Below are 26,143 nucleotides of genomic sequence, written 5' to 3' on the forward strand. Positions count from 1 at the left end.
AAGGAAGGAAAAAAGATTCTTGGACCCTGTGTATACTAAAAGAACGTAAATATGAAAATGTTCAAAAACAATTAATATCTCATTATTTGTAATTAAGAAAAAGAAAGACACATGTGAAATCAAATTTAGTAACTTTAAAGCAACACTATGTAGTTTCCATGTAAAAATGACTTACAGCTCCCGCATGTGGTTGAAAAGCACAACAGTGCCTGGTATCAGACACTCTTCTGCAGGCAGGGGGAGGGGTGGGGCTGTGTTTTCTACCCTCCACCGCCACTTTCAGAGTGTGCTTGTAGCAGCTAGGAGGCTGCTCAGGTTGCAGCAACAGTACAATTTGGCTAGTTAAAAGTTGTTCTATCACTGAAATAATTTTAGAGACATTATTTAAAGGTAAAAAACTACATAGTGTTGCTTTAAAAGGTGTAAAACTTATCATTCCTAAAGAAGTAAGAAAGAAAATCAATCAAAATAAGTCCATTAATGATCAGTAGTAAATATATTGATTAAATAAAGATTAAGATTCAGTACAGGTAGAGAGATACAACTGTAGTGTAATACAGCAGTAACAATTCAGTAGTGTAGTATATCAGTAGTCAAAATATCTAGACAGTCTACGTTTAATAATATAATGGTGATGTGTGTAACTTTAGTGCAAAGATTATAATTCCAGTGGCTGCTTCGTTCTCAGAGGAACCCCTAGCTTTTCCGGTCACCAGGGGCGCTATCTGAGACACTCTTTAGTGTAGTCGTTGAGGTGAAGTTTTGCTCTCATATCTGTATTTCGTAATATGTGTCTATGTGTATTATATGGTATATTTCACATCTTTACATTGTCCCCAGCTAGACAATTTGTCCCCTGGATTTTATATTTAAAAAAGACACCAGGACCTACAGTCACCACACAAGAGGGGAAATTAAAGATGAAAACAAAGATAAAAACAAAATTTCTCTAACTTCCTGCCTACTCAGGACTAGTGATTTGTAACTTATATGTGACCCGTCACGGAAACCAGGGACACAAGTCGGCAACACAAGTTTCGAGAAAATGAGAAACAATTTTTTTTTTCAAAATTTGTGATTTTCGTTTTATTGCAGAATCTGTTAGTTGAGATCCAGAAGAAGCCTCTCCATGTTTGAGATAGCAGTTTTTGTATATTTAAAAGCGTACATTTTGCAGTTAAAATAGGCTTGTTTTTCCGGAGATTCTAGCGTGCAGCGGGGGGCGTCATTGTCTGTGTATATTTACATACTGTATAAGCTTGTGTTTTCGCCTCCGCCCCCAAAGGGAACAGCATGACTACTAAATAAGGATAGTTCGCCCAAAAATGAAAATAATGTAATTAATGACTTACCCTTATGTCGTTCTAAACTCGGAAGACCTTCATTCATCTTCGGAACACAGTTTAAGATGTTTTATCGTTAGATTTAGTCCGAGAGCTTTCTATCTCCTTCATTGAAAATCTATGTATGGTTTCCATGTCCAGAAAGGTAATAAAAACATCATCAAAGTAGTCCATGTGACATCAGTGGGTCAGTAATATTGTGTTGAAGCATCGGAAATACAGTTTGGTCCAAAAATAGCAGAATTACGACTTTATTCAGCATTGTCTTCTCTTCCGGCTCGAGCGTGAAGTCACGTGACTGTAGTGACGTGGTTGCCCTGTTCCTCAGACATGTTTGCTAAGTTTTTTTTTTTTTTTTTTAAACTTATAGCGTGCATCTCCCCAGACTGTAAAGCTTGGGCGCACAAAACAAAAGAAAAATAAAAGAAGCTGGGGCGGAACAAATAACAGTCAGCCTCATCGTACGTAAGCCGCGTCACTGACTTTATGCGGCGCCGCAGTCGGATGACGTCAAAGTACCGCGAGAGCTCTTCAAGAAATCTTGAGTAGTTTAATTTCGACTCGCTCTCGCGGTACTTTGACGTCATCTCTATGTCAGTTCTTGCAGCGCAGCATGAGTCCAAACCCACAGAAGTTACACAGAGACCGTTGTATATTCTTTATATAATTGCCTACATGCTTTGTCTATCAATATTTTCCATTAAGTTATTGGCTGATGGAGGAACGAGCAAGCGATTGGTAACATCTCTAAATGACGTCACGTTTTCGACGGCGCTGTTTGGATGATCTGTGATACTACCTCCGTATTGTAAATACAAACTTTGAAGGCGGGTTCATGTGTTTTACGGAGCGTAATCTCATATACCTTTACATGTTACGTTGTAAATAGTCTTCCGATTGTATATTATATTGTATTACCAGACATTCATGCGAAATCTGATGTAAACAATCTATATTTCACGGATTATACGCATTTGTGGACAAAAATGGTCATTGGATAATCTGAAACAGACTGGATTCGACTTGTGATCCCCACAAAGGTAAAAAGATTCATGTTTATTTTTGCATGTTGTTATTTGGTCATAAAATACTACATATCATGCTAGAACATCTGTATCTCAAAACAGCTTTACAGGGGGTATGGCTTAGCTAAATGAGATGTAAATGAGCCCTATTGTCTCCCCAAGTTGGAAAGAAGAGTCCCTTTCGTCTCGATTTTCTCGGTTTGAGTATTTCTGAGTTCCTATATTCAAATGGCCACAACTTCTCCAAATCTTATCAGATTTCCATGTGTTACACATCGTTGGAAAGCTTAGAAACTGCACTTTCAGAATATGCGAATAACTCAAAATGCCCCAGATCCGACTTGTGTCCCTACTTTCCGTGACTGGTCACATATTGGAAAACAATAAAAGAAATACAATTACAATCTAGCTCCCTCACTTACCAAAAACATCACAAAAAAGGTTGTAAAGTAAAAACAAAGTGTTGTGACTTTTTTAATTCATAGTTTCATAAGCATAGTGGGTGGTGGTTAGTGTCAGCTAATGGTGCAGTTTGTATGTTTTAGCATTAGGCCGTCGGTACTTTGGCACAGACTTAGTTCTGTTTGCACCTTCATCTTTGCAGCAGCTTTGCACACCACAGACCTGAGGATAGGTAGAACACAACAGAAGAGCAAAAGAAAAAACAACAAGTGCAAGGGCACATGAAATAGCAGTTTTGGTTAGCCAAGCTCCCCAGGAAAAAAGCAAACCAGTTATCAATTTTCAAATAAGTACCATCATTAAGCTTCATTTTATCATCACTATAGTAAATAAATTTATTCTAATTGTAATAGAGATGATTAATCCATTCAGATCCAAACCAGTGTGAATTTAAATCAATCCAAATTTAGAATTCAGATACCATTTGGTATTCCTCTTGGCTGATCAATATAATCTATCCAATCATAAAAGAATTGGCAATTTGATATTCTCTTTTTATTCTATCATAAAGTGGTCAGGGCTCAACATGCTCATCAGGTTTGTTACCACCCAATTGAGGTACCAACATATTAAGCTAATCAAAAAACAGAAAACAAATCATTATGGCGAAGCAAAAGATAATCAATCACTTTTTTCCCCAAAATAAAAATGTAACCGAATCAAACTAATGGAAAATATAATGTCACTAAAGTCAAAGCTAAATACTTAGATAAGGCCAGGACAGTGAGCTAGCTAGTCTGAACTACAAGATCTCCTGAGTTAAAACTTTTCTAACTTCAGAGAAAGAAAATAACAAACACAGGAAAAAGTCTTCTGGATCAGCTCACTTACCCACACTTTCTCTGAGCTAGTTTAACTATACAAATTCAAACTCACTGTTTGATACCAAAAGAAATGCCAACATACGAAAGGTTTTCAAACAAATGGGTAGCTATCCTCTGTGGGGGGGGGACAACAGCTCTTACTGTAAATAGTTATACCTCAGGTGCCATAGATAATTGGTTTCCGCCCTCTTCCAAATGGACAACTACTACAGGGAGAGAGAAAAAACACAAACTACACAAAAATAATTATATATAATATATAATTTTCAAATTTAAATACGAATGGCCTGGGCTAAGTTAACTAGCACACAAGCATTTTCAGTATCTTGGGAGTGTGTATCTTAAGACATTTCTTCCACATATCCAAAAACATTCAGCTACAACAAGGTTTTTCTTGTTTGTAACAGGAAAAAGTTATAGTCTGTTTTTTACAGGTCTTCCAAGTTAAATGTACTATTGTGAAATTGTCTGTGACTGTTGTTGTAGCTCACAGATTAAACCAAGTTCTTCTAACATATCAATTTTGCCAAACATATATATTTATCCAAATGTCAAATTGTGATGCAATAATTATGGAATTTTCCCCACATTTATTCCCTTAGTTCTATTAGTTCTGTTGAGACATTATCCTCTAGTGATGAATCTACATCATACACAGTTGGGGCTACAAATATGTCTCATTTTAATATTATGAATGCTTTAAAGTGAAAGTAAGGCACTTTTTTTGCTTCACTGAATTATTAATGATTTTATGGATATGCAATTTTTGTTACATGATCCTCTATCCAATCAAAGCTAAACTCTGTCATGTTTTTTCCTTTGTGGCGTAAGTGCCTTGCTTATGCCTTCTAATTTGCTAGGCTATAATTTCTCAGTCTTATATGCAATCTTATCAAATATTTAACCTATGTTTAACAATGTTGTAACTTAGCTCTAGAGGCTTTGCTCCTCCCCCCTCAGCTAATTTATTTAATACTTTTATAATCTCTACAGCATGGGTCAAGTGTGGGATAGTAAATTAATAGGTCATCCACATATTGGAACAGGGCATTGTCCAGCACTAAATCTTTACAAATCTGTTTTAATAATTAATTAATTGAAAATACAAAGTAAATGAGGAAATTTTGCAGTAATCTAGAATAAGTGAGCTGTTTACCTTCGTAGGTAAATGCAAAGTTTCTGCATTTCTCGTCCAGTTAAATACTAAAGAAAGCAGAGCATAAGTAAATTTCATTGAAATATTTTACTTCAGGAGGGATACTAGTTAACAGTGTGTGTGGATCTGGAACTTACTGTGTGATGGCCAATCTTCAAATACATAATTTATATTTGTCCAATCATGTACAAAAATAAAGGTTTAGCTATAGAAAATATTGGTGTTTTACAATAGCTTGTTGTTTCTACTAAAAACTCCTAATGACTCAATAGTGCTTCTAACATTTTATTGTTTCCTGTCACAATGGGTACTCTTGTTTTCTATTTTAATTCTTATGGATTTTGCTAATTTTTGTTAAACTCACATATGTTTTAGCTTTTCCAGAAATTAGTTCGAATCAGCTGCTCTATTTCTGATGTTAGGCCTGCCTGCACTGTTAGAAATTACCAGCATTTTACAATCATTAACAGTGTTATTTTACCATTACTTGTTGTAATTAAGTTTCCCTGTAATATCCCAATGAATACCTGTGAAAACTATAGTATCCTTGGATTTTACAGCATTTAACTCTTATTTTACAGTAAAATCTTGCAATCTAAAACCTGCTGTTATATCACAAAAAGGTCTGTAATATCACAGCAACACAGTAAAAAAATTAAGGATTTCACAGCATTAAACTGTATTATTACAGTGAAATATTGTATTGAAATATGCACTGGGAAGTCACATGACATAATCGAACTGTTTTGAACCATAGACTGTATAAAAACATGGACGTAGTCTGACTTATTAAAATAAATATGGAATCAGAAAAATATAAATTTATTTTAAAAAATATGGCACGTTGATGTAGATGAACCCAGCTAATAGAAAAAAGTTCTAAGAACGTTCCCTGAAAGTTCCCAAGGTTCTCAAAAACGTTTTGCCAACGTAAAAAGTGTCCAGTTTTCTTGACGTTCTAAGAACATTTTGTGTTGTCTGAACGTTAAAGGAATGTTACATTTTACCATTTTTAAACGTTATGACAATGTCATGTTTTAATGTTCACACAATGTTTAAAACAACAACTGTTTATTATATTGAATTGTTTGATTGTTATGTAAATGATAGGGAAACATTGCATTTTATTATTTTATAAAACATGAATGTTCAGTAAATATATTGCTGTAGAAAACACAATTCACTTATTAGGTTTAGATGTTGATGTTTTGTTTCATTTTAAGTCACCATTTTTGTGATTAGTGGTTGTTTTAGTTGGACCCTTGACTCTTTGCTTGGTAGTTTTTTCCCTGGTTGTGTTAACTTCGTGTTAATACACCACATTTGTTATGAACATTAACATAAAGTTAATATTGTAATTCTGTGGTGGTTGGTACATAATGGTAAAAAATCATCACCTAATTAATTTACTAATCAAACGTTTCTTTTCACAGTAAATTATTGTCAACATGTACTTTCACAGTACACACTGTAATAGTACATGGCCTTGTTGTAATGATGAACAGCAAAAGATTGTAATTCCCCAGTAATGTATTGTAATATCACAGTAATTGCTTTGCCATTGAAGCTGTGAAGTTACAGTATACAGTTGTGCTTTTACATCAATGCATTGTAATATAACAGATATAACATCACAGTAAATTGCTGTGAGTATTTTCACAGTATATGTAATCCTTGCTGTGAAAGTCATGCAAAATGTATCCATTTATTTACTGTGAATTCACAACGAAAATTTTTGCTGTGTGTGTTTCTGGGATGACTGCCAAAGCATCTCAATCTTATCAGTTGCAACTACTGCCAGAACCATGGTGTACAAAACTTTCTTGTTTCTCCTCTCTTCCAAAATGAGCAGTATAGAATTTTACTGCGTTCCCTACTTTATTTTTCATCATATGGCTAAGATCTTAATACTAAAATTATTTGCCTGCAAAATAGTTACATGTGCTGTAGAGTCAAAAATCCATTTTTTTATTAAATCAAGTGTCTATCTGTGAAGCTGTAACTTGGGGCCCTATTCTATATGTGGGGAAATCAGGGGAACTTTCTATCCTTCCTTCTCATTTATTCACTCTTTTTCTACATCTGTTCTGCATAAGGGGTCATAGATCATAATACAGTAAAAATTTAGACTGCACCTTCTATGTTCATTAATTTGCTCTTTCACAAAATTTTTCCATTTTGTAATTATCATGTATATATTCTATTCTAAATTTTCCTATCCTATATACATTTACTCGTGGTGTCATCGTTGTAATTTTTCTAACTACCTCACTGTTAATATAAATTCCATCAGGGAACAAGATATCTGCTATTTTACTCTACATAGGGCATCTATTTCTAATAATTAATGGGTGTGCTCAGAAGCTAATGTTGCTAAAGTCATTTGTTTTGCTTTTGCTTACAGACAGACTGGAGCAGTCAGAGGTGTCAGCTGGGAGTTTCCTTAAAATCCTGCTTGTTTTCAAAATTTTTCAAACAGGTGGACGTGTGTGATATAATTTGGACTTACGCATGTGTAAGTTGCTCCAGTGTCAGTCATCATAGGTTGACTTGCCTTCAACTTCAACCCGCAGATTCAATAATCTCTTGTCAGCATTGTCAGTTATCATTAGATGTTGACCTCTCCCCTTAGGATCCTCTGGGCAACCTTAGTAGCTTTGGTCTGCCCCATGCAACAGATCCACTGGGCCACACTGTGATTGTTGTTGTCGTTGTGATTGCTGCTGCTGCTAGGGTGGGCCTTACTGTCTCTGGTTTGGCTGCCAGCATTGTTGGTTCAACTGTCCGCCTTGTTGATTCTGCTGTCAGTTTTGTTGATCTTAATTAGACCATGGGTTATTCGGAAATTCACTTCTGAAGTGTCCATGCTGCCCCAGCATCTTTACAGCCCCAGCATCTATCACGTGATCTTTATGTTCCGCCTTGTCCTTTGCCTCTATGCTGTTTTTGTCATTTCCTGCTGTTTTGCTGTTTTGCTTTTGCACAGATAATAATGATAATGGCTTGCTGTTGAGCATTTCCCGGAGTGGGTTGGGCTGGTGTTGCTGTCTGTGTTTGCCGGATAATGGGGGCAGGTTTGTTGATGAGCGCCATTAAAGCTGGTTGTTTCTCCTTCAGAACAGCTTGTGCTTTTTGTTTTGTTTTGCTTACAAAGTCGTCCCGCTGTAACTGTGCCAGCCCCCTCCGCATCTCTCTCTCTCTCTGCTGTTGTTGCCTTCAGCTTATTCTTTCGGTGCTGCTTGACTGTATGTGAAACATGATGACAGAACTCCTTCTGTGTTTTGGAGTTCAGTCCAACCACATCTTTGAGTTTGGTTTCAACCGGTGGTGGCATAGCTTCCACTATTACATTTCTGAACAGTGCAGCTAAAACAAAGTCTTCTTCCGGGTCTTTTTTCAGTTCTCCACACCACCGTTTCAGCTGTTCTTGTATATATGCTGTTGGATTCTCTGTTTCACCAATCGGATCACCTCTCAGCATCTTCGGGTCAATCTGCATGGGGTATTTGCTGTGTATTGTTGTCCACATGTTCTTCCTGAAGGGGGAAAAGGTCATTTGATCTCTTCTGATGTTGTCAATTGCAATTCTCAGTCCAGCATCATTCAAAAGTTCATTCAACTTTGTTCCACTGACACACTTTGCCAAAAGGGCCTTGATATCTCCTATGGCTAAGACACACCCTGCTGTCTTTTGCTCAAAAATTTGTATCCATTTTCTGTCTCATTCATGTATTTATGGAAGGCGTGCAGCTAGTCCATCAAAATCCTGCGTGGCTCAGTGTATATATTGTCCTTGTTGTCCCTTTATCAAAATCAGGCACATTGATGTATTTCTGGGTTCTTCAACATAAAAACTGTCTCTTGGCATAAATCCATGCAGCTTGCTGTTCTTGTCCAACGTTTACCCAGCGTCCAGTCTCAAACTTTAAATCCTTGCACCCTCTCTCTCCATCCTTGAGATACCGGCTGCTTGCTTGAATTTTCCTCTTGTTTGTAGTTTTTTACTGGTCTGGTGTCTCCAGCCTGCCTGGTCCCTACTCTACACTTCCTGCCAGTGTTGTATCATTTACTTTTTAATTTTTTTAATTTTTTTAATGGCATTCCTAAATTTGTCCATCCTTAACTTAAGCCTTTCTGTTCTGCATACGTCTAGGGGTGTTATCTGATGTAGGGCTGTGGCTACACTATCATATGTCTTATGTATCTCAGGGGGTGTTAAAATCTTTCCTAATGCTTTGGTTGCATCAGCCTATGTGTTTAGAACTGGGTTGTGGCCTTAATTTGCTGTCTGTGATTTTTTTTAATAGGGTGTAGGGGTTTGTAAAAGGGGTTGTGCTCTAGCCTACGATTGGTCTGGCTCTACATCTATTCTGTCCTCACATTGTATGTCACCTGTAATTATTGGTAATTGGTTTTCAGATCCCTCATCCCTAGAGGAGGTCGTTTTTCTTTGTCTGCTACTTTTTATCATCTTCTTTTAGAATCTCTTTATTCTAAATCTATTTACTCTAAATTTTAAAAAGTTAAGTCCCTCCTTTTTTATAAATTAAAAACAATTATTTTTTATTATTATCATTATCATTATTATTATTATTATTTTCTCATCTCTTCTCATATTTTACTCTTAGGGTTTGTAATTTCTACAAATTTTTCATGTCCTCACACACTGTTACCTCAAATGTCCCATCCTCTAGCCATTTTGTCCTCAAGTGTTTGGTACGTTTGGTCCATTTGTTTGGAAGTTCTTGTAATCAAATCCCTTCTGATAGGATGCCTGGACTTCAGCCTTTCCAATGATATGGATGCCATGTCTGTAAACACACTTCACCATTATTAGAATTAATTACATAGGTCAATTTGGAAAATTTATTTCTTCAAGGTTCCTCCCTTAAATTCTCCCACAAATACTCTTATTACACTCTCTCTGTCAGGCCTACGTTCACAATGTCCCGGGCTCATTTATGCATATACTCTTATCACTGAAGCACATATTATTTATTTGATATTATTATTGTTACTTATTATTATAATTATTATTATGTGATAACTCATATGTTTTCCGATACAAAATAATAAATAAGCAGCTTTGCATTCAACAATAAAATGTCCAAGATAGTTTCAGGTGAACATGAGCTACTCGATATCTGAAAGTTGTATAAGCAAACTGTTAGGACGTCGGTTTGATTGGTTGCTTTGTTTCTGTGTTTTCATTGTCTGTGTTTATGTTTTACAGCTCTGCTCATGCGCGTCTGTCATTTGGGTTCTTCATCAGCGTGATTTCCTACACCTGCGTCACCACACCTGTTTATTATTTACCCCTCGTTTGGTTGTTATATTAGTGCAGTGGTTCTCAACTCCAGTCCTCGGGACCCACTGCTCTGCACATTTTGGATGTCTCTCATATCTGACACACTCAGTTCAGTTCATGGAATCTATCCTAACGAGCTGATGATCTGAATCAGGTGTGTTAAATAAGGGAGACATGCACAATATGCAGAGCAGTGGGTCCCGAGGACTGGAGTTGAGAACCACTGTATTAGTGCCCTTAGCCCTTTGTTCTCCGCGAGTTCGTCATTGTATGTGCCTTGCCATATCTCTAGTCTTGTCTAGTCGGTCTTGTTCCTAGTATTGTGAGATTCTGATTATCTGTTTATTTTGTTATTTTTTCATAGTCTATCATTTTTTCATAAGTTGAGTCTATTTTTATTACTTAGTTTTTCCGCTTTTTACCTGTGGTCTCTGCTGTCACCATCTGCCAGGTTGCCTCAGCTCTGCTATCTCTGAGTGGTTGTTGTCTCACTCTCCGCTGCAGCTTTGTCTGCTTGGCTGCCAGAGGCGCTGTCCAGCGTACCATCGCAGGGTCCGTAGTCGCGGTCCGGCTCGTCCGGGTAATTTCTCCGTGGCAGTTCCATCATTCACCCAGCAGTGGATTTCTCAGTTGGCCCCCGTCCATTGGAACTCTTTCCCTGTCTACGCACAGCGGCACTCTCTCCCTGTCTACGCACAGCGGCAACTCTCTCCCTGTCTACGCACAGCGGCACTCTCTCCCTGTCTACGCACAGCGGCAACTCTCTCCCTGTCTACGCACAGCGGCAACTCTCTCCCTGTCTACGCACAGCGGCTACTCTCACCCAGTCAAGCACTGCGGATCTCTCTCTATCTCTTTTTGACTCTTAAAAAATAAACATTGGTTTTCTGCAATTGGATCCTGTTTCAGTCTCCCTCTCTTAGTCCTGACAGACGAACTCGCCATCTAATGGATCCAGCAGATGCCGAGTCAGTGCGTACTGCCATCGCCCAGCAGGGAGCCTGGTTGGGTCAGCACACGGCACAGATATCATATATCATCAGCGTCCCGTGAGGTCGAGGATCTTTCGTCTCGCTTCACTGAGCTCAGCACTCAGCTCGATCAGATCCGACGAGAGGTCAGCCAACCCCGCCAGCCTCTGGAAGCGGAACCCCATGCCACCAGCCCTCCGCCGTATGATGGCAATCCCAACTCCTGCCGGGCATTCCTTTCCCAGTGTTCCTTAGTGTTTGCTCTTCAGCCTCGAAGATATGCTACAGAACAGACCCGGGTAGCTTTCTGTATTACCCTGCTCACCGGGCAAGCGTGTGAGTGGGGCACTGCGGTCTGGGATGCCCGCGCACCCTGCTGTCAGTCTTTCGATGCCTTTCGGCGCGAGATGGAGAAGTTGTTTGACTGGTCGGTGCAGGGGGATGCCGCTGCCGCCCGTTTGGTGCGTTTGGTTCAAGACAAGCACTCAGTCACGGACTATTCTATAAAGTTCAAGACTCTGGCCACAGCGTGCGGTTGGAATGACTCAGCTCTACGTGCTCAGTTTGTAGACGGCCTCAATGATGAGATCCAGGATGAAATCGCTACCCACGATTTGCCTCGTTCACTCGATGAGATCATCGAGCTTGCGCTCAAGGTTGAGGCTCGGATGCTTCTTCGCCAGCACCGCCGCACGCTGCGCCACCGGGTTCTTCAGAATGAGTCGGCCAGTTCTACCACGCCCACCTCATTGTCTTCGCTCACTGAGGCTGAACCCATGCAGCTCGGTCACATGCGTCTCTCTCAGAAGGAGAGAGAGCGATGTCTACTAAATTGTCTCTGCCTTTACTGTGGCAAGCCGGGGCATTTCGCTAAAGGGTGTCCGTTAAAAGATCCAGCCCGCCGGTGAGACCGGGAGTCCTGGTGGGCGTGGCTACTGAAGAAATCTCCCGTGTCTCTAGCTCACATCTGTCGGTTATTCTGTCCTTTGGGGGCATGGATCATCCCACCTCGGCTCTTCTCGACTCCGGTGTTGAGGGTAATTTCTTGGACGAGGAGCTGGCTCGCTCGTTGGGCATTCCCGCTGTTCCCCTCAAGATTCCTCTCGTGGTTTGGACTCTCAAAGGGCAGCAGACAGCGCAGGTCACTCACTGTACACCCCTGGTTAGTCTTTTTGTTTCCGGCAACCACCGTGAGGAGATTGTGCTGTACCTTCTAGGCTCTTCTCTTTCGCCCATCATTTTGGGTCATGCCTGGTTGGCACAGCACAATCCTCACGTGGATTGGCGTAATAGTGTTATTTTATCTTGGTCATCGTCATGTCATGTGTCTTGTCTTGGTGCTGCTTCTTCTGGTTCTGTTTCTTCTGTCTCTCAGGTTTCTGCAGCCGATCTGACCGGGGTCCCGGCAGAGTATGGAGATCTTCATCAGGTGTTCAATAAAGCCCGGGCCACCTCCCTTCCTCCCCACCGGCCGTATGATTGCACTATCGATCTCCTCCCAGGCACTTCTCCGCCTAAAGGTAGACTTTTTTCTTTGTCCGGTCCCGAGAGAGAGGCTATGGATCGTTATATTAATGATTCCCTTCGTGCCGGTCTCATCCGTCCCTCCACTTCCCCTGCGGGGGCAGGTTTCTTTTTTGTTAAAAAGAAAGACGGCTCCCTACGTCCATGCATTGATTACAGAGGTCTCAATGACATTACCATTAAGAATTGGTATCCCCTGCCTTTAATGTCGTCGGCCTTTGAATTATTGCAGGGAGCGCGCGTCTTCACCAAATTAGATCTGCGCAATGCTTACCATCTGGTGCGCATTAGGGAGGGAGATGAGTGGAAGACAGCTTTTAATACACCTTCCGGACACTTTGAATATTCCGTTTTACCGTTCGGGCTTTGTAACGCTCCGTCTGTCTTCCAGACTCTGGTCAATGACGTGCTGAGAGACATGATCAATAAATTCGTGTTTGTGTACATTGATGATATTCTCATCTTTTCTCCGTCTATGCAGGTACACACTCAGCACGTTCGCAGAGTTCTCCGGCGTCTTCTTGAAAATCAGCTCTTTGTTAAGGCGGAGAAGTGCGAGTTTCATAGGGATTCGGTTTCGTTCCTTGGTTTCATTATTGCCGCGGGCGAGATCCGTCCAGACCCTTCTAAGATTAAGGCGGTAGCCGAGTGGCCAGTCCCCGACACTCGTAAAGAGTTGCAATGGTTTCTGGGTTTTGCCAATTTTTATCGGCGATTCATTAGGAACTTTGGTCAGATTGCTAAACCTCTTACTGCTCTCACTTCCACTAAAGAATGTTTCCGTTGGAATAATGACGCTCAGGAGGCCTTTGATAATTTAAAGTTCCGGTTTATCTCTGCTCCTGTTCTTTCTATTCCAGATCCGGAGGCTCAGTTTATTGTGGAGGTAGATGCTTCTGATGTCGGGGTAGGCGCCGTGCTTTCTCAGCGGTCTGCGAAGGACGGAAAGGTGCATCCTTGCGCTTTCTTTTCTCACCGGTTGAGCCCTGCTGAACGAAACTACGACATTGGTAACCGGGAGCTGCTGGCGGTTCGATTGGCTTTGGGTGAGTGGCGTCACTGGTTAGAGGGGACCTCGGAGCCCTTCTTGGTTTGGACGGACCACAAAAATTTGGAATATGTCCGTTCAGCCAAGAGGGTGACATCGCGGCAGGCTCGTTGGGCACTCTTCTTTGACTGTTTTAACTTTACTCTCTCGTACCGGCCAGGTTCAAAGAATACTAAGCCTGATGCCCTCTCTCGCTTGTTTGGTAATCCTGACGTTGAGAGGGAAGAAACCATCCTCCCTGAGGGGCGGGTGGTGGGTGCCCTCTAATGGGGCATCGAGCAGCGAGTGAGGGAGGCCGGACGAGAGAGTGAAGTGCCAGAGGGGTGCCCGGCGGGTCGGCTTTGGGTTCCGGCAGCGCTTCGCTCTGAGGTCATCCGGTGGGGTCACGAGTCCAAGTTTTTCGGCCATCCAGGAGTTCGGAGAACGTTGGCTACCGTCCGTCAACGTTTTTGGTGGCCTGCTATGGGCTTCGACGTCAGACAGTTCGTTTTAGCCTGTCATGTATGCGCTCGTAATAAAGCGTCTCATCAGCCTCCCATTGGTCTGCTTAAATCTCTCCCCATACCCACCCGTCCTTGGTCACACATAGCCATTGATTTTGTCACCGGCTTACCAGCTTCTAAGGGTAACACCGTCATCCTCACGGTGGTGGATCGTTTCTCCAAAGCGGTTCATTTTATTCCCCTACCTAAGCTTCCCTCTGCCAAAGCGATGTCTCAGATATTAGTGGAACACGTCTTCCGTCTCCATGGTTTACCCACAGACGTGGTATCCGACAGGGGTCCCCAATTTATCTCTCGATTTTGGCAGGAATTCTGTAAGCAGATCGGTGCCACTGCCAGCCTGTCTTCAGGTTATCACCCTCAGACCAATGGGCAATGTGAACGGGCTAATCAGGATCTTGGTCGTACGCTCCGCTGTCTGACGTCTCAATTTCCGAACTCTTGGTGCCAACAGCTTCCGTGGGTAGAATATGCACATAATTCCCTGCCTGTATCATCCACTAACATGTCCCCTTTCGAAGCCTCGATGGGTTTTCAGCCTCCTTTATTTCCCTCGCAGGAATCCGATGCGGCGGTTCCGTCTGCTCTGGCCTTCGTCCAACGCTGCAAACGCATTTGGAATAGGGCCAGAAACGCTTTAATTCAGACTTCCAGACGAACCCAAGTCGCGGCCGACCGGCACCGGCGACCCGCCCCTCGCTATATTTGTGGGCAGAAAGTATGGCTCTCTTCCAAGGATCTGCCTCTCCGAGAGCCTTCACGTAAACTGGCTCCTCGCTTCCTTGGTCCATACAGTATAGTTAAGGTCATTAGTCCGGTTGCGGTCCAGCTCAGATTGCCTTTAGCATTCGGTCGGATTCACCCGGTTTTTCATGTTTCCAAGATCAAACCTGTTTTTTTTCCCCGTATTAATCCTGTCCCCTCTGCTCCCACCCCTCCCACCCCTCATCTAGTGGACGGTTCTCCTGCTTATTCAGTTAAGCGGTTATTAGATTCACGTCGGCGGGGCAGAGGTTTTCAGTATCTCGTGGACTGGGAGGGCTACGGTCCGGAGGAGAGGTGTTGGGTACCGGCCCGGGACATTTTGGACCCTGAGTTGATTAACGATCTCCGTCGGCGACAAGGTGAGCCCCTTCTGGGACCGCCCGGTGGCGGTTTTGGGAGGGGGGATACTGTTAGGACGTCGGTTTGATTGGTTGCTTTGTTTCTGTGTTTTCATTGTCTGTGTTTATGTTTTACAGCTCTGCTCATGCGCGTCTGTCATTTGGGTTCTTCATCAGCGTGATTTCCTACACCTGCGTCACCACACCTGTTTATGTTGTGGTTTTCCTTTTCCTCAAATAAAACAATCTTCAGTCTTAGGTTCTGATTTCAAGAGATAGACTTTTATTTTCCGGACAAAATAAGAAGCCGAGCCTGCCTGATGAATCTCCCCAGAACCCGAGTGAAGTTCTGGGGACATTCTCCAAATCAGTCTGAAGCTCTCAGCCAGGCTTGGTAAATATATATGGTCTTTGTCCCTCCCCTCCATATGCTTTAACAATATGTTTCAGGCTTGTAACTTGAAGAATCACATGACAGTCCCCAGACCAGATCAGTGTCTTGGTCCCATGACCTATTTGACCCTTGGCTGTTTGCTAATACTAAAACCCTTTGTGCCTGCCTGTCCAGATGGCTCTTTAAACTACCTTGAAACCTGAATACACCCAGCTGGTTTCCAATAGCAATCCCATGGCAAACAAACTCCTGATCCACACAACATAACACATGACCTGCATAACTTCACAGTAAACAAATTGCGTGTGATTATAATGGTAAACTCATATTCATCATATTAATGTAGATTGGGATTAAAATAAAACTTCTTCATAATCCCCGCTCTGAGGCTTAATTTAGCCTCACCTTTCCTGTTTATTTTAATCCGGAGTGCAGTTTCATAATTCAGCGTCTTCTTATTACTATCTTGTGGCTAAAGAAAGCCACTATACATTACCAATTACCCAATTATGCCACAGCACTTCGAACTATGGACATTAAGACAAACATCTTTCCATTCTCATTTTGACTTGAATGTAAAAGTAAAAGTACTTAAGCCCTAAACAGTTTGTGCGCAATTGGTTCTACGCTTACAGTTATCGTTTTAGCTATGTAGAGTATATGATAAAGCATCGTAAATGTAAAGTCAACGTTAATAAATCCAAGTAAAAAATAATAAAAACACAAGTAAAGTATGCATAATAAACACAAAATAAATGTTAAAGTAAAAAATAATAAAAACACAAGTAAAGTATGCATAATAAACACAAAATAAATGTTAAAGATTAATGTTCAAATTCAAAACGAGTAAATATAACTAATTGATACTGAATTGAAGCATAAAAACTCAAAAATTAAGTATAATAAACAAGTATAAATGTAAGTTAATTCAAATAAACAAAGTAAAGAGCAATAACCAATAATAAAACTAGGTAAAGATGGCATCAAAAACACAAATAAATGTAGATTAACTCGAATAACACAATAAAATGTGAACCACTAATATACTAAGTAAAGATTGCAACACAAATGAAAGTAAAATTACTCCAAATAAAACAATTAAATGTAAATAACCAATAATAAACTAATTAAAGATTGCATATTACACGCATAAATGTAATTAATTCAAATAAAACTAGTAAATGGAAATAACCCATAATACAACTAAGTAAATCATCCATAATAATTCTTGTTCACAATTTAAATTAATTTTTTCCATCCTCATCAGAGGTGCTTGAATTCTCGTTTACTATTTGTAAATTCATTACTGTCTTGTACGTAATTCCTGATAACATTCTTGTTGATTTCAAGTAAATTTTTCAATCATATCTTAAATTTCATTTGGTTCTTTAACCAGACACCAATGCCTCATTTACCCACTAACCTCTAATTAAAATTGATTCAGTATATGTTATTATGTATTTTTTAATGGCTGCATCTAGTTGTTATCCTAAGATAATTAATGCCTTATTTGTAAACTTAATAATCTACTTTTTGATTGTAGTACTGTACATAATTTATTTATTCTGTATTCTTATTCTGACAAAACTTTATTAAATTCCTTATTTAGCTTAATCCCATGCCTTAATCTAATTTGGTATCCATTTGGTTGATCAACAGAATCTACATATAATTGATGATTAATTGTTGTGTTCATCATTTTATAAGGATTCTAAATACCCTTCTTTTGTAGTGATTTCTTGTCTCCATCCTATTTAAGTACTTTTTCTCTCCCTCCTAATGAGGTCAAGCATTTTCTTTTTCTACCAATCCAAAATAATTCTCCAATCGATATTATTTGATCTTCCAATACGTTCATTGTATATGTTGCTCTGATTTGATTATATTATTCTTCTAATAGCATTTCTCTTCTCACTTTTACACCTTAAGTTATACTTTTTGATGTCTTCATAATAGATCTAGAGGTTTCTTAGTTGATTCATTGAAAATTCTTGTTATAAAACATTTCCTATTTAATTTCCTTAAGTCTATAATTCCATAAGGCTTATATTTTCTTGATTGTAATCTCACTGTACCATTCAGAATTTTTACTGTACCATTCTGATATATCTCTCATTCATTTTTTATTTTTAGTGTTTTGTTATCTACGTCCATTGACCCAAAGTCCCAAATTTTGGCCTACCAGATGTATTTTTAAACTCAGAATTTCCCAAAAGACCTAAATATTATCCAGATAAGTTGACCTTAAACTTTTTCTCGTAATCCATAAGAATTCTTGTTGAATTTATCACCCCAAAGTATGTGGACTTGAAAATGTTATTGCATTATTGAAATCTGGTTTTGCAAATATATTTCCTTAACTGTAAATATTCCCCATTTGTATCATTGTTATCTTTGGGATGTTTCCCATAAAATGTCCACCTTAAGTTCTCTGTTCAATGTCTCTATGTTTTCAGTCTTTCTTTCAGAGTCTGTTCCTTTGAAATTATTGCAGATATTTCACTGGGCCTCGTTTAAGGCAAAAGTCCATCGCCAGGAAGTTTAATTGACTGTAGCAATGCAAATCTTCTGTAGTAATCAGCTTCATTTTTTAATTGACTGTAGCAATGCAAATCTTCTGTAGTAATCAGTTTCGGTTTTTTTTCAATTCAATTTCTTTTGACAATTTCTCTTTTTCACTTTTTCCTCTCGGTGTTCAAAACTTTGCTCTCCATCCGTCGGTATACTTGAATTGCTTTAACTTTGATTTGGTTTTGATGTTTCTTCTTTCATATCATTGGCATTCTTTCTCCTTCTCTCCTTCCTACGAGCTCTGCTATACAGTGGCTGCTCCTCCCACTTGGACATTCTGGAGCTGGTCTCATCTTGTCTCCCCCATTTAGGCGCCCTGTGGCCGTGTTTGGCCTCCTCCGACCTCTCGAACCTCAGATAAGCTAGATCATCTCGCACAAGGAGTCATGTTTCTCATCTCCTCCTCCACTCCTTTCAGCTTTTTCTGTACACAAATAACTCAATACATAGACAATTAGTTTGTTCATATAACACTTAATTCCAGATGTTTTTACAATACGCATAGGTCTATCGGCGAATATTTCATGCAGTGTTAAAGGTGTACGGTTGTTAGTTTACGTAAAACATAAGTTCTGTTATGATTAGTATTTTTACACATTTTGTTAAGTATGGCTTTGATGATTATTCCTTTTCTATACATCTTTATCTACCATCCCTTGTGAATGTAGATAATAGTCAAATTTTTCTTCACTCTTATCCGTCACTTCAATTTTTCCCTTCTTATCTCAACTCAAAATCTTTATTCTTCTCATGAATCAAATGATTTATTCTCATTCCACTTATTTGCCCATGTACATCTATGATAATAATATTTATGACTGAGATTTCTCACTTCTTATACAATCTAAAAAGATCTCCTGACACTCTGAGACCCTTTTTAGCTTCCACATCTGTTTGCCCATGCTGGCAAATCAACTGTTCTCCTGTGTGCCTATAACTCAATGACAACCAATCATTTTATCAACTTTTTAGCATTAATCAACCAAATTAACTTTCCGCATGTTGGAATAGTAGTTCATCCATTCTAAACCTGTATAATATTTTCCCTTATAATTAAATACGTAAATGCATCTACTTCTTATGCAAATCATAATTCACAGTAAAAATGTTTATCAAATGAAGAAACACTTGTAAGCAAAGTATGTACATTTTTGGATCATCAATCTTTTCTTGTCATTAATTGCTCTTAAATCGTGACTAGATACAATTTAGATTTATTTCCTTAAATCGTATGTTTGTTACAATAATTAGTTATTTCTTTTTTCTATTCTCACAGCTTTTTCTTGTTTACCTTTTATAGTATCCTATGGTGTTTTTTCAATTTATTTCTTTTATCTATTTTATTTTCCTTTCTGCCATAGCTGTTCTATGCCATTTATATTTGCTTTTTAGCTTAGTACCCTCATTGGAGTTCTAACTTCCTTGTTAGAATACCAAATTCAAACCCCCCCAATTTTCATTATGCATTTCTTCCTGTCAGATTAATAGGAGTCTGATTTGATTTCAGAAAAGGTAGTCACACCTAACAACATAAGTTCTTGATCAGCCTTTAAATTTGTCTAGCTGATTTTCACCTAAAGATTGTATGTGTCCCTACAGTTATAAAGTCCTTTGCTAAACATTGAACAGCTGTTTCACTCTTTCCCCTCTTTCACTCAAAGGCTCGTATGAAAATGAAAAAGTATAGTCCAGTTTTTCTTGCCTCCAAGAACATTATTGTCTCTGTGGGTCTTTCTGGACTCCACTCAGTCTTTTTTCTGAACATGTTTCAGAACATTGTGCAGTGCCCCCATCACTGCTTGAGCTCAGTTTTAGTCCCATTCCTGTAGGATGTGTTCTCAGTCCAGTTTATGAGTTACTACTCTCTTTGCAACTCCAACACTTTGATGTCACACAGTTTTTGCCATTGTCTTTTCATCGCCAGCTTTTGTTCACTTTCTTGAATGTCAAAGGATCAGAATGATCAGCCCACAAGGTTTTAGCTTGACCCATGCAAAATATTGCCTTTTGATTTAAAATAAAATTTATTTTGTGACCACCTTCCATCATCAGATGAAGACTCCTCTTCATTTTGTAATAATTTATCTTTGTATAATTTATCTGTGTCATTCACCTTTTAATAATTTTCCTGTCCTTTTTATTTTTCTCTTTATTTCCACCTTTAATAACTTGGTCTCTACTTTTTTCTCTAATTTGTTGTTTTTTCTTTTCAAAGCTTTACTTCTGTCTTCCTGCTAGATTTTAATCTCACAATTCCCTCGAGCTATGGCTTTCCCCCTCCCTTTCTCTCTCTCTCTCTCTCTCTCTCTCTCTCTCTCTCTCTCTCTCTCTCTCTCTCTCTCTCTTTCTCCATTTTAGAATTTCTTTGTCTGTTAATTATATCATATTATCTTTAATTATTTTATATTTTTATTTAGTTGTACTTCTCCTCACAAAATGACTCATCAAATGTTTCCTCATTTGTACATCCAATTATTATATTTTCTAATTCTCCACACAACAGTTGTTTAATCCTTATTTTTCCATTAATGTGACTGCCATAATCTTTCCTTTGCAATATAACACACCTTATATTTTATAGTTATTTCTCATTTAACCACTTCACAAACTTATTGTTTTTATTTATCCAATTTATATATTCTCCAAATAATTACTTAGATTTCCAATGTGTCTTTAAAATAAAATTTCCTTTATAATATTTTGTAGTGTTTCTTCAAATAGAATCAAATACCTTCACCAACATCTGTCCTTTTTTGGACTAGCAATCTTTTCCTATTGAGCACACATTTTTTTTTATTTTAATCAATCATTTAAACGAATTATTTAATTTCTAGAATTAGCTGTATATTTCACTGTAATAATTAAAAAGGTTTTTGACTACAATACCTCAGAACCACAATGTCTTCAACTCTAATCTTTAATACCCAGCATTTATAACTGCCTCTTATCCATAATCATATTCTTAGTCTTATTCACATACTTTCAAACTTTATCCCCTTTTTTATAGTTTTGAACAATCTTCACTCCTGTAACACAACACCTCTCTGTGGGCTCTTTAGAGCCACAGGAGAAAGACACACCCACTGCTCACTCAGCCCCCACTCTTTCCATCTCAGACCTTCACACACACACACAGACTCTGTATATCACAGACACATTGCATTCTCACACAAATAAAATAAAACAACTCTATCTAGACTACCTGGCCAAATTCATCTTTCCACTACACCTCCATCAACGTGGAAAAAATTCACTTACACAATTTACCAATCCGACATGACAAATAAAACAAAAACAATATCTCTTATCAGCCCGGGCCTTCCAAAACAACAAGACAAATAACACATAGACCGTACCTGACCTGCAGGACTTTAATAACTCTTCTCTCCGAACCCCAACGTGTCTGCCCCGACACGGTAACACTCAGGTTCGCGAAACTTCTTAGGCATTTTCTCAACTTAACATTAACTCTTTATCCAAGCCACTCAACGACAAAAATAAAACAATGAAACTCATTCACACAACAAACCATCATCTGTCCTAGCACACATTCCTTTTGAAAATGAAACCCTTTATTCTTATAATTTAATCTCGTAATCTTTAATTTCCCCTTTTTATTCTAAAATTTGTAAGAGCATTTGTGAGTTGACCAGCACTTGTGATTTGACCACCCCGAGCCATCTCAGGTGAACAATACAATCTTTTAACAATCAAAACTGCTCATCTCTGTAGGTGGCCACCTAATTGCATTGTCCATTGAGAAAGCCAGCTGTGGTCTCAGGTTCTGTGCTCCTTTTGATGTCCCATCTGGTGTCAATTGTTTTTACCAAACCTTAATTTTCAAATGTATGTTTGATAACCTATAAACCAAATTGTTAACCCAACCATTTTTCAGTAATAACCAATTAGCATTTATTTATTTATTTTTAGGGCTCATTCTTCCACACTCTAACACAGTAATTTACCCTATACTCAAAGGATATACCCCCCTTAACAGGCCGCAGAGACTGCCTAAGGGAAACTTTCTCCCGGCCTGCCAGATGCACGTTCACATTTCTCTCACTATCAAACATTTTGCAGCTGCATACATACACACTCAAACACAAATCATTCAACAAATAACCAATCGTTAATTCACATAACGATTTAAACTTTTATCCGTTCTCTTAACTTAACTCTCTACGTCATCCTTTTCCCCGATAGACGCAGCATATGCAACCTTGCATACAAAACTCTTACGCGTTCTCTTTTATTTAAACCTCTACGTCATCCTTTTTCCCGATAGACGCAGCATATGCAACCTTGCATACAAAACTCTTACGCGTTCTCTTTTATTTAAACCTCTACGTCATCCTTTTTCCCGATAGACGCAGCATATGCAACCTTGCATACAAAACTCTTCCGGTTTCTCTTTACTTAAACCTCTACGTCATCCTTTTCCCCGATAGACGCAGCATATGCAACCTTGCATACAAAACTCTTACGCGTTCCTTTTTTACTTAAACCTCTACGTCATCCTTTTCCCCGATAGACGCAGCATATGCAACCTTGCATACAAAACTCTTACGCGTTCCTTTTTTACTTAAACCTCTACGTCATCCTTTTCCCCGATAGACGCAGCATATGCAACCTTGCATACAAAACTCTTACGCGTTCCTTTTTTACTTAAACCTCTACGTCATCCTTTTCCCCGATAGACGCAGCATATGCAACCTTGCATACAAAACTCTTACGCGTTCCTTTTTTACTTAAACCTCTACGTCATCCTTTTCCCCGATAGACGCAGCATATGCAACCTTGCATACAAAACTCTTACGCGTTCCTTTTTTACTTAAACCTCTAAGTCATCCTTTTCCCCGATAGACGCAGCATATGCAACCTTGCATACCAAACTCTTACGCGTTCCTTTTTTACTTAAACCTCTACGTCATCCTTGTCCCCGATAGACGCAGCATATGCAACCTTGCATACAAAACTCTTACGCGTTCTCTTAACTTAAATCTGTTTCAATTCACCATGATCATCAAAGCCAAAGTAATTAACACAGATTCATGCATGCATGCCTTAATTAGATTGTACCCTTGAAATCAAAACCCAGTTCACATCTATGGTTCTTAAATTTAGAAGAGCTTAAATTTCTCACCACCTGGAGCAAATTCTGGCAAACAACACAATTAATAAGCGAAAAAGTGCTTACCTTGTATATGGCCATACGTTGTTTGTGTTGCTCGTCAGGTTCGCTCAGGTGGTGTGACTGTCCAGCTCTTTTCTATCCCGGGTTTCGGCACCAAATGTTGTGGTTTTCCTTTTCCTCAAATAAAACAATCTTCAGTCTTAGGTTCCGATTTCAAGAGATAGACTTTTATTTTCCGGACAAAATAAGAAGCCGAGCCTGCCTGATGAATCTCCCCAGAACCCGAGTGAAGTTCTGGGGACATTCTCCAAATCAGTCTGAAGCTCTCAGCCAGGCTTGGTAAATATATATGGTCTTTGTCCCTCCCCTCCATATGCTTTAACAATATGTTTCAGGCTTGTAACTTGAAGAATCACATGACAGTCCCCAGACCAGACCAGTGTCTTGGTCCCATGACCTATTTGACCCTTGGCTGTTTGCTAATACTAAAACCCTTTGTGCCTGCCTGTCCAGATGGCTCTTTAAACTACCTTGAAACCTGAATACACCCAGCTGGTTTCCAATAGCAATCCCATGGCAAACAAACTCCTGATCCACACAACATAACACATGACCTGCATAACTTCACAGTAAACAAATTGCGTGTGATTATAATGGTAAACTCATATTCATCATATTAATGTAGATTGGGATTAAAATAAAACTTCTTCATAAATTATTTACCCCTCGTTTGGTTGTTATATTAGTGCCCTTAGCCCTTTGTTCTCTGCGAGTTCGTCATTGTATGTGCCTTGCCATATCTCTAGTCTTGTCTAGTCGGTCTTGTTCCTAGTATTGTGAGATTCTGATTATCTGTTTATTTTGTTATTTTTTCATAGTCTATCATTTTTTCATAAGTTGAGTCTATTTTTATTACTTAGTTTTTCCGCTTTTTACCTGTGGTCTCTGCTGTCACCATCTGCCAGGTTGCCTCAGCTCTGCTATCTCTGAGTGGTTGTTGTCTCACTATCCGCTGCAGCTTCGTCTGCTTGGCTGCCAGAGGCGCTGTCCAGCGTACCATCGCAGGGTCCGTAGTCGCGGCCCGGCTCGTCTGGGTAATTTCTCCGTGGCAGTTCCATCATTCACTCAGCAGTGGATTTCTCAGTTGGCCCCCGTCCATTGGAACTCTCTCCCTGTCTACGCACAGCGGCACTCTCTCCCTGTCTACGCACAGCGGCAACTCTCTCCCTGTCTACGCACAGCGGCACTCTCTCCCTGTCTACGCACAGCGGCAACTCTCTCCCTGTCTACGCACAGCGGCAACTCTCTCCCTGTCTACGCACAGCGGCTACTCTCACCCAGTCAAGCACTGCGGATCTCTCTCTATCTCTTTTTGACTCTTAAAAAATAAACATTGTTTTCCTGCTATTGGATCCTGTTTCAGTCTCCCTCTCTTAGTCCTGACACAAACTTCTTCTAAATATCCTGTCAACACTGGCACTCCACAAAGAATTCTAATTATTACTTGTCAGGTTACGTATGGATGCTTTTTCTCAACTTCTGGTATTATTTATTTATTATTATTATTATTATTTATTTGTTTATTTTTTACTTTCACTACTTATCTTAAAGGTATAGCGGATTTTCCTGAATTATTTAAAAGAACCGCCCCTCGATATTTTAAAAAAAAATAACACTTAACACTCTCCCTCCTCCCGAGAGGGAACGCCTGTTAAACGCGTGCACGAGACAGAGACAGAGAGAGAGAGCATGCAGGAGCTCAGTTCTTCTTTCGCTCTGTTTACAAGTTTCTGTGCGGTTCGTGACTTGTGCCAGGGCTAGCATCGCTAATCATAAATTACATCAACTTTTACTAGCAGTGATTTTAAATGGATTTCTCCAAATAGCATGACAAAATGTACCTTTCCAGTAGAAACTTCGCGTGGGAAGCCCAACCTGTCCTTTAAGCTCATGCCAGTGTGTGAAATAGTCTCCCATAAACATTCTGGTCTTGTTTCTTTCTTTATAGTCCTTTCTCTTCTTGTCATACAATTCGTAGACACTTTTCCTCTTGCGACCCTCAGACATTTTGAAAAAAAAACAGTGAGAACGCCACCTTCAATGAATGGTTGAAACCGTAGCACAACACACATACACGTGAAAGTGCGCATGTGCAAAAAGCGTACGTAGAGGCGAGCATGTACGACGGTTATACGTCAACATTTAATCAGAATGATTGACATCTGGGATGACCAATAACAGTGGTGATCCACCCGGAAAACGAAAATCTTCCGTTATACCTTTAAATACCAGTCTATTAATATTGTATTATCGTATTGTATTACTGCCAAATGTCTTTCCAAAAGTGATTGTTAATATCTCTTGTTTCAGTTATAATCTAGGTTTCACACTCTTTCTGCTGCTTTAAATACACGTCTCTTATATTTTAAGTTATTATCATCCACAATTACTTCATTAATTCTAATAAGGAAAAATTTTTATTTGCAAATGAAAAATAAGATCAAAAGCTATGTTTTTAAAGATAAAATTACTCATATTTACAGTTTATATTTACAGAGGCCTCACTTTCTCTTTACTAACACACAAATATAGACACACATACAATTAATCTCTCACAGGCACAGAGATCTCTCATACATTTTCACTCAAAGCAGTTTTTCATTCACAAAAATCTCTCACTTTGTGTCTCATACACAATGAGCCCCTCCTTTCTCTGCTCTCTGAGCTCTTATCTCTTCACACACAAAGTTCTAGCAGGCAAACATTTTCCCACGCTG

This window comes from Misgurnus anguillicaudatus, chromosome 21 (genome assembly GCF_027580225.2).
Source record: "Misgurnus anguillicaudatus chromosome 21, ASM2758022v2, whole genome shotgun sequence".
Classification (NCBI taxonomy): Eukaryota; Metazoa; Chordata; class Actinopteri; order Cypriniformes; family Cobitidae; genus Misgurnus; species Misgurnus anguillicaudatus.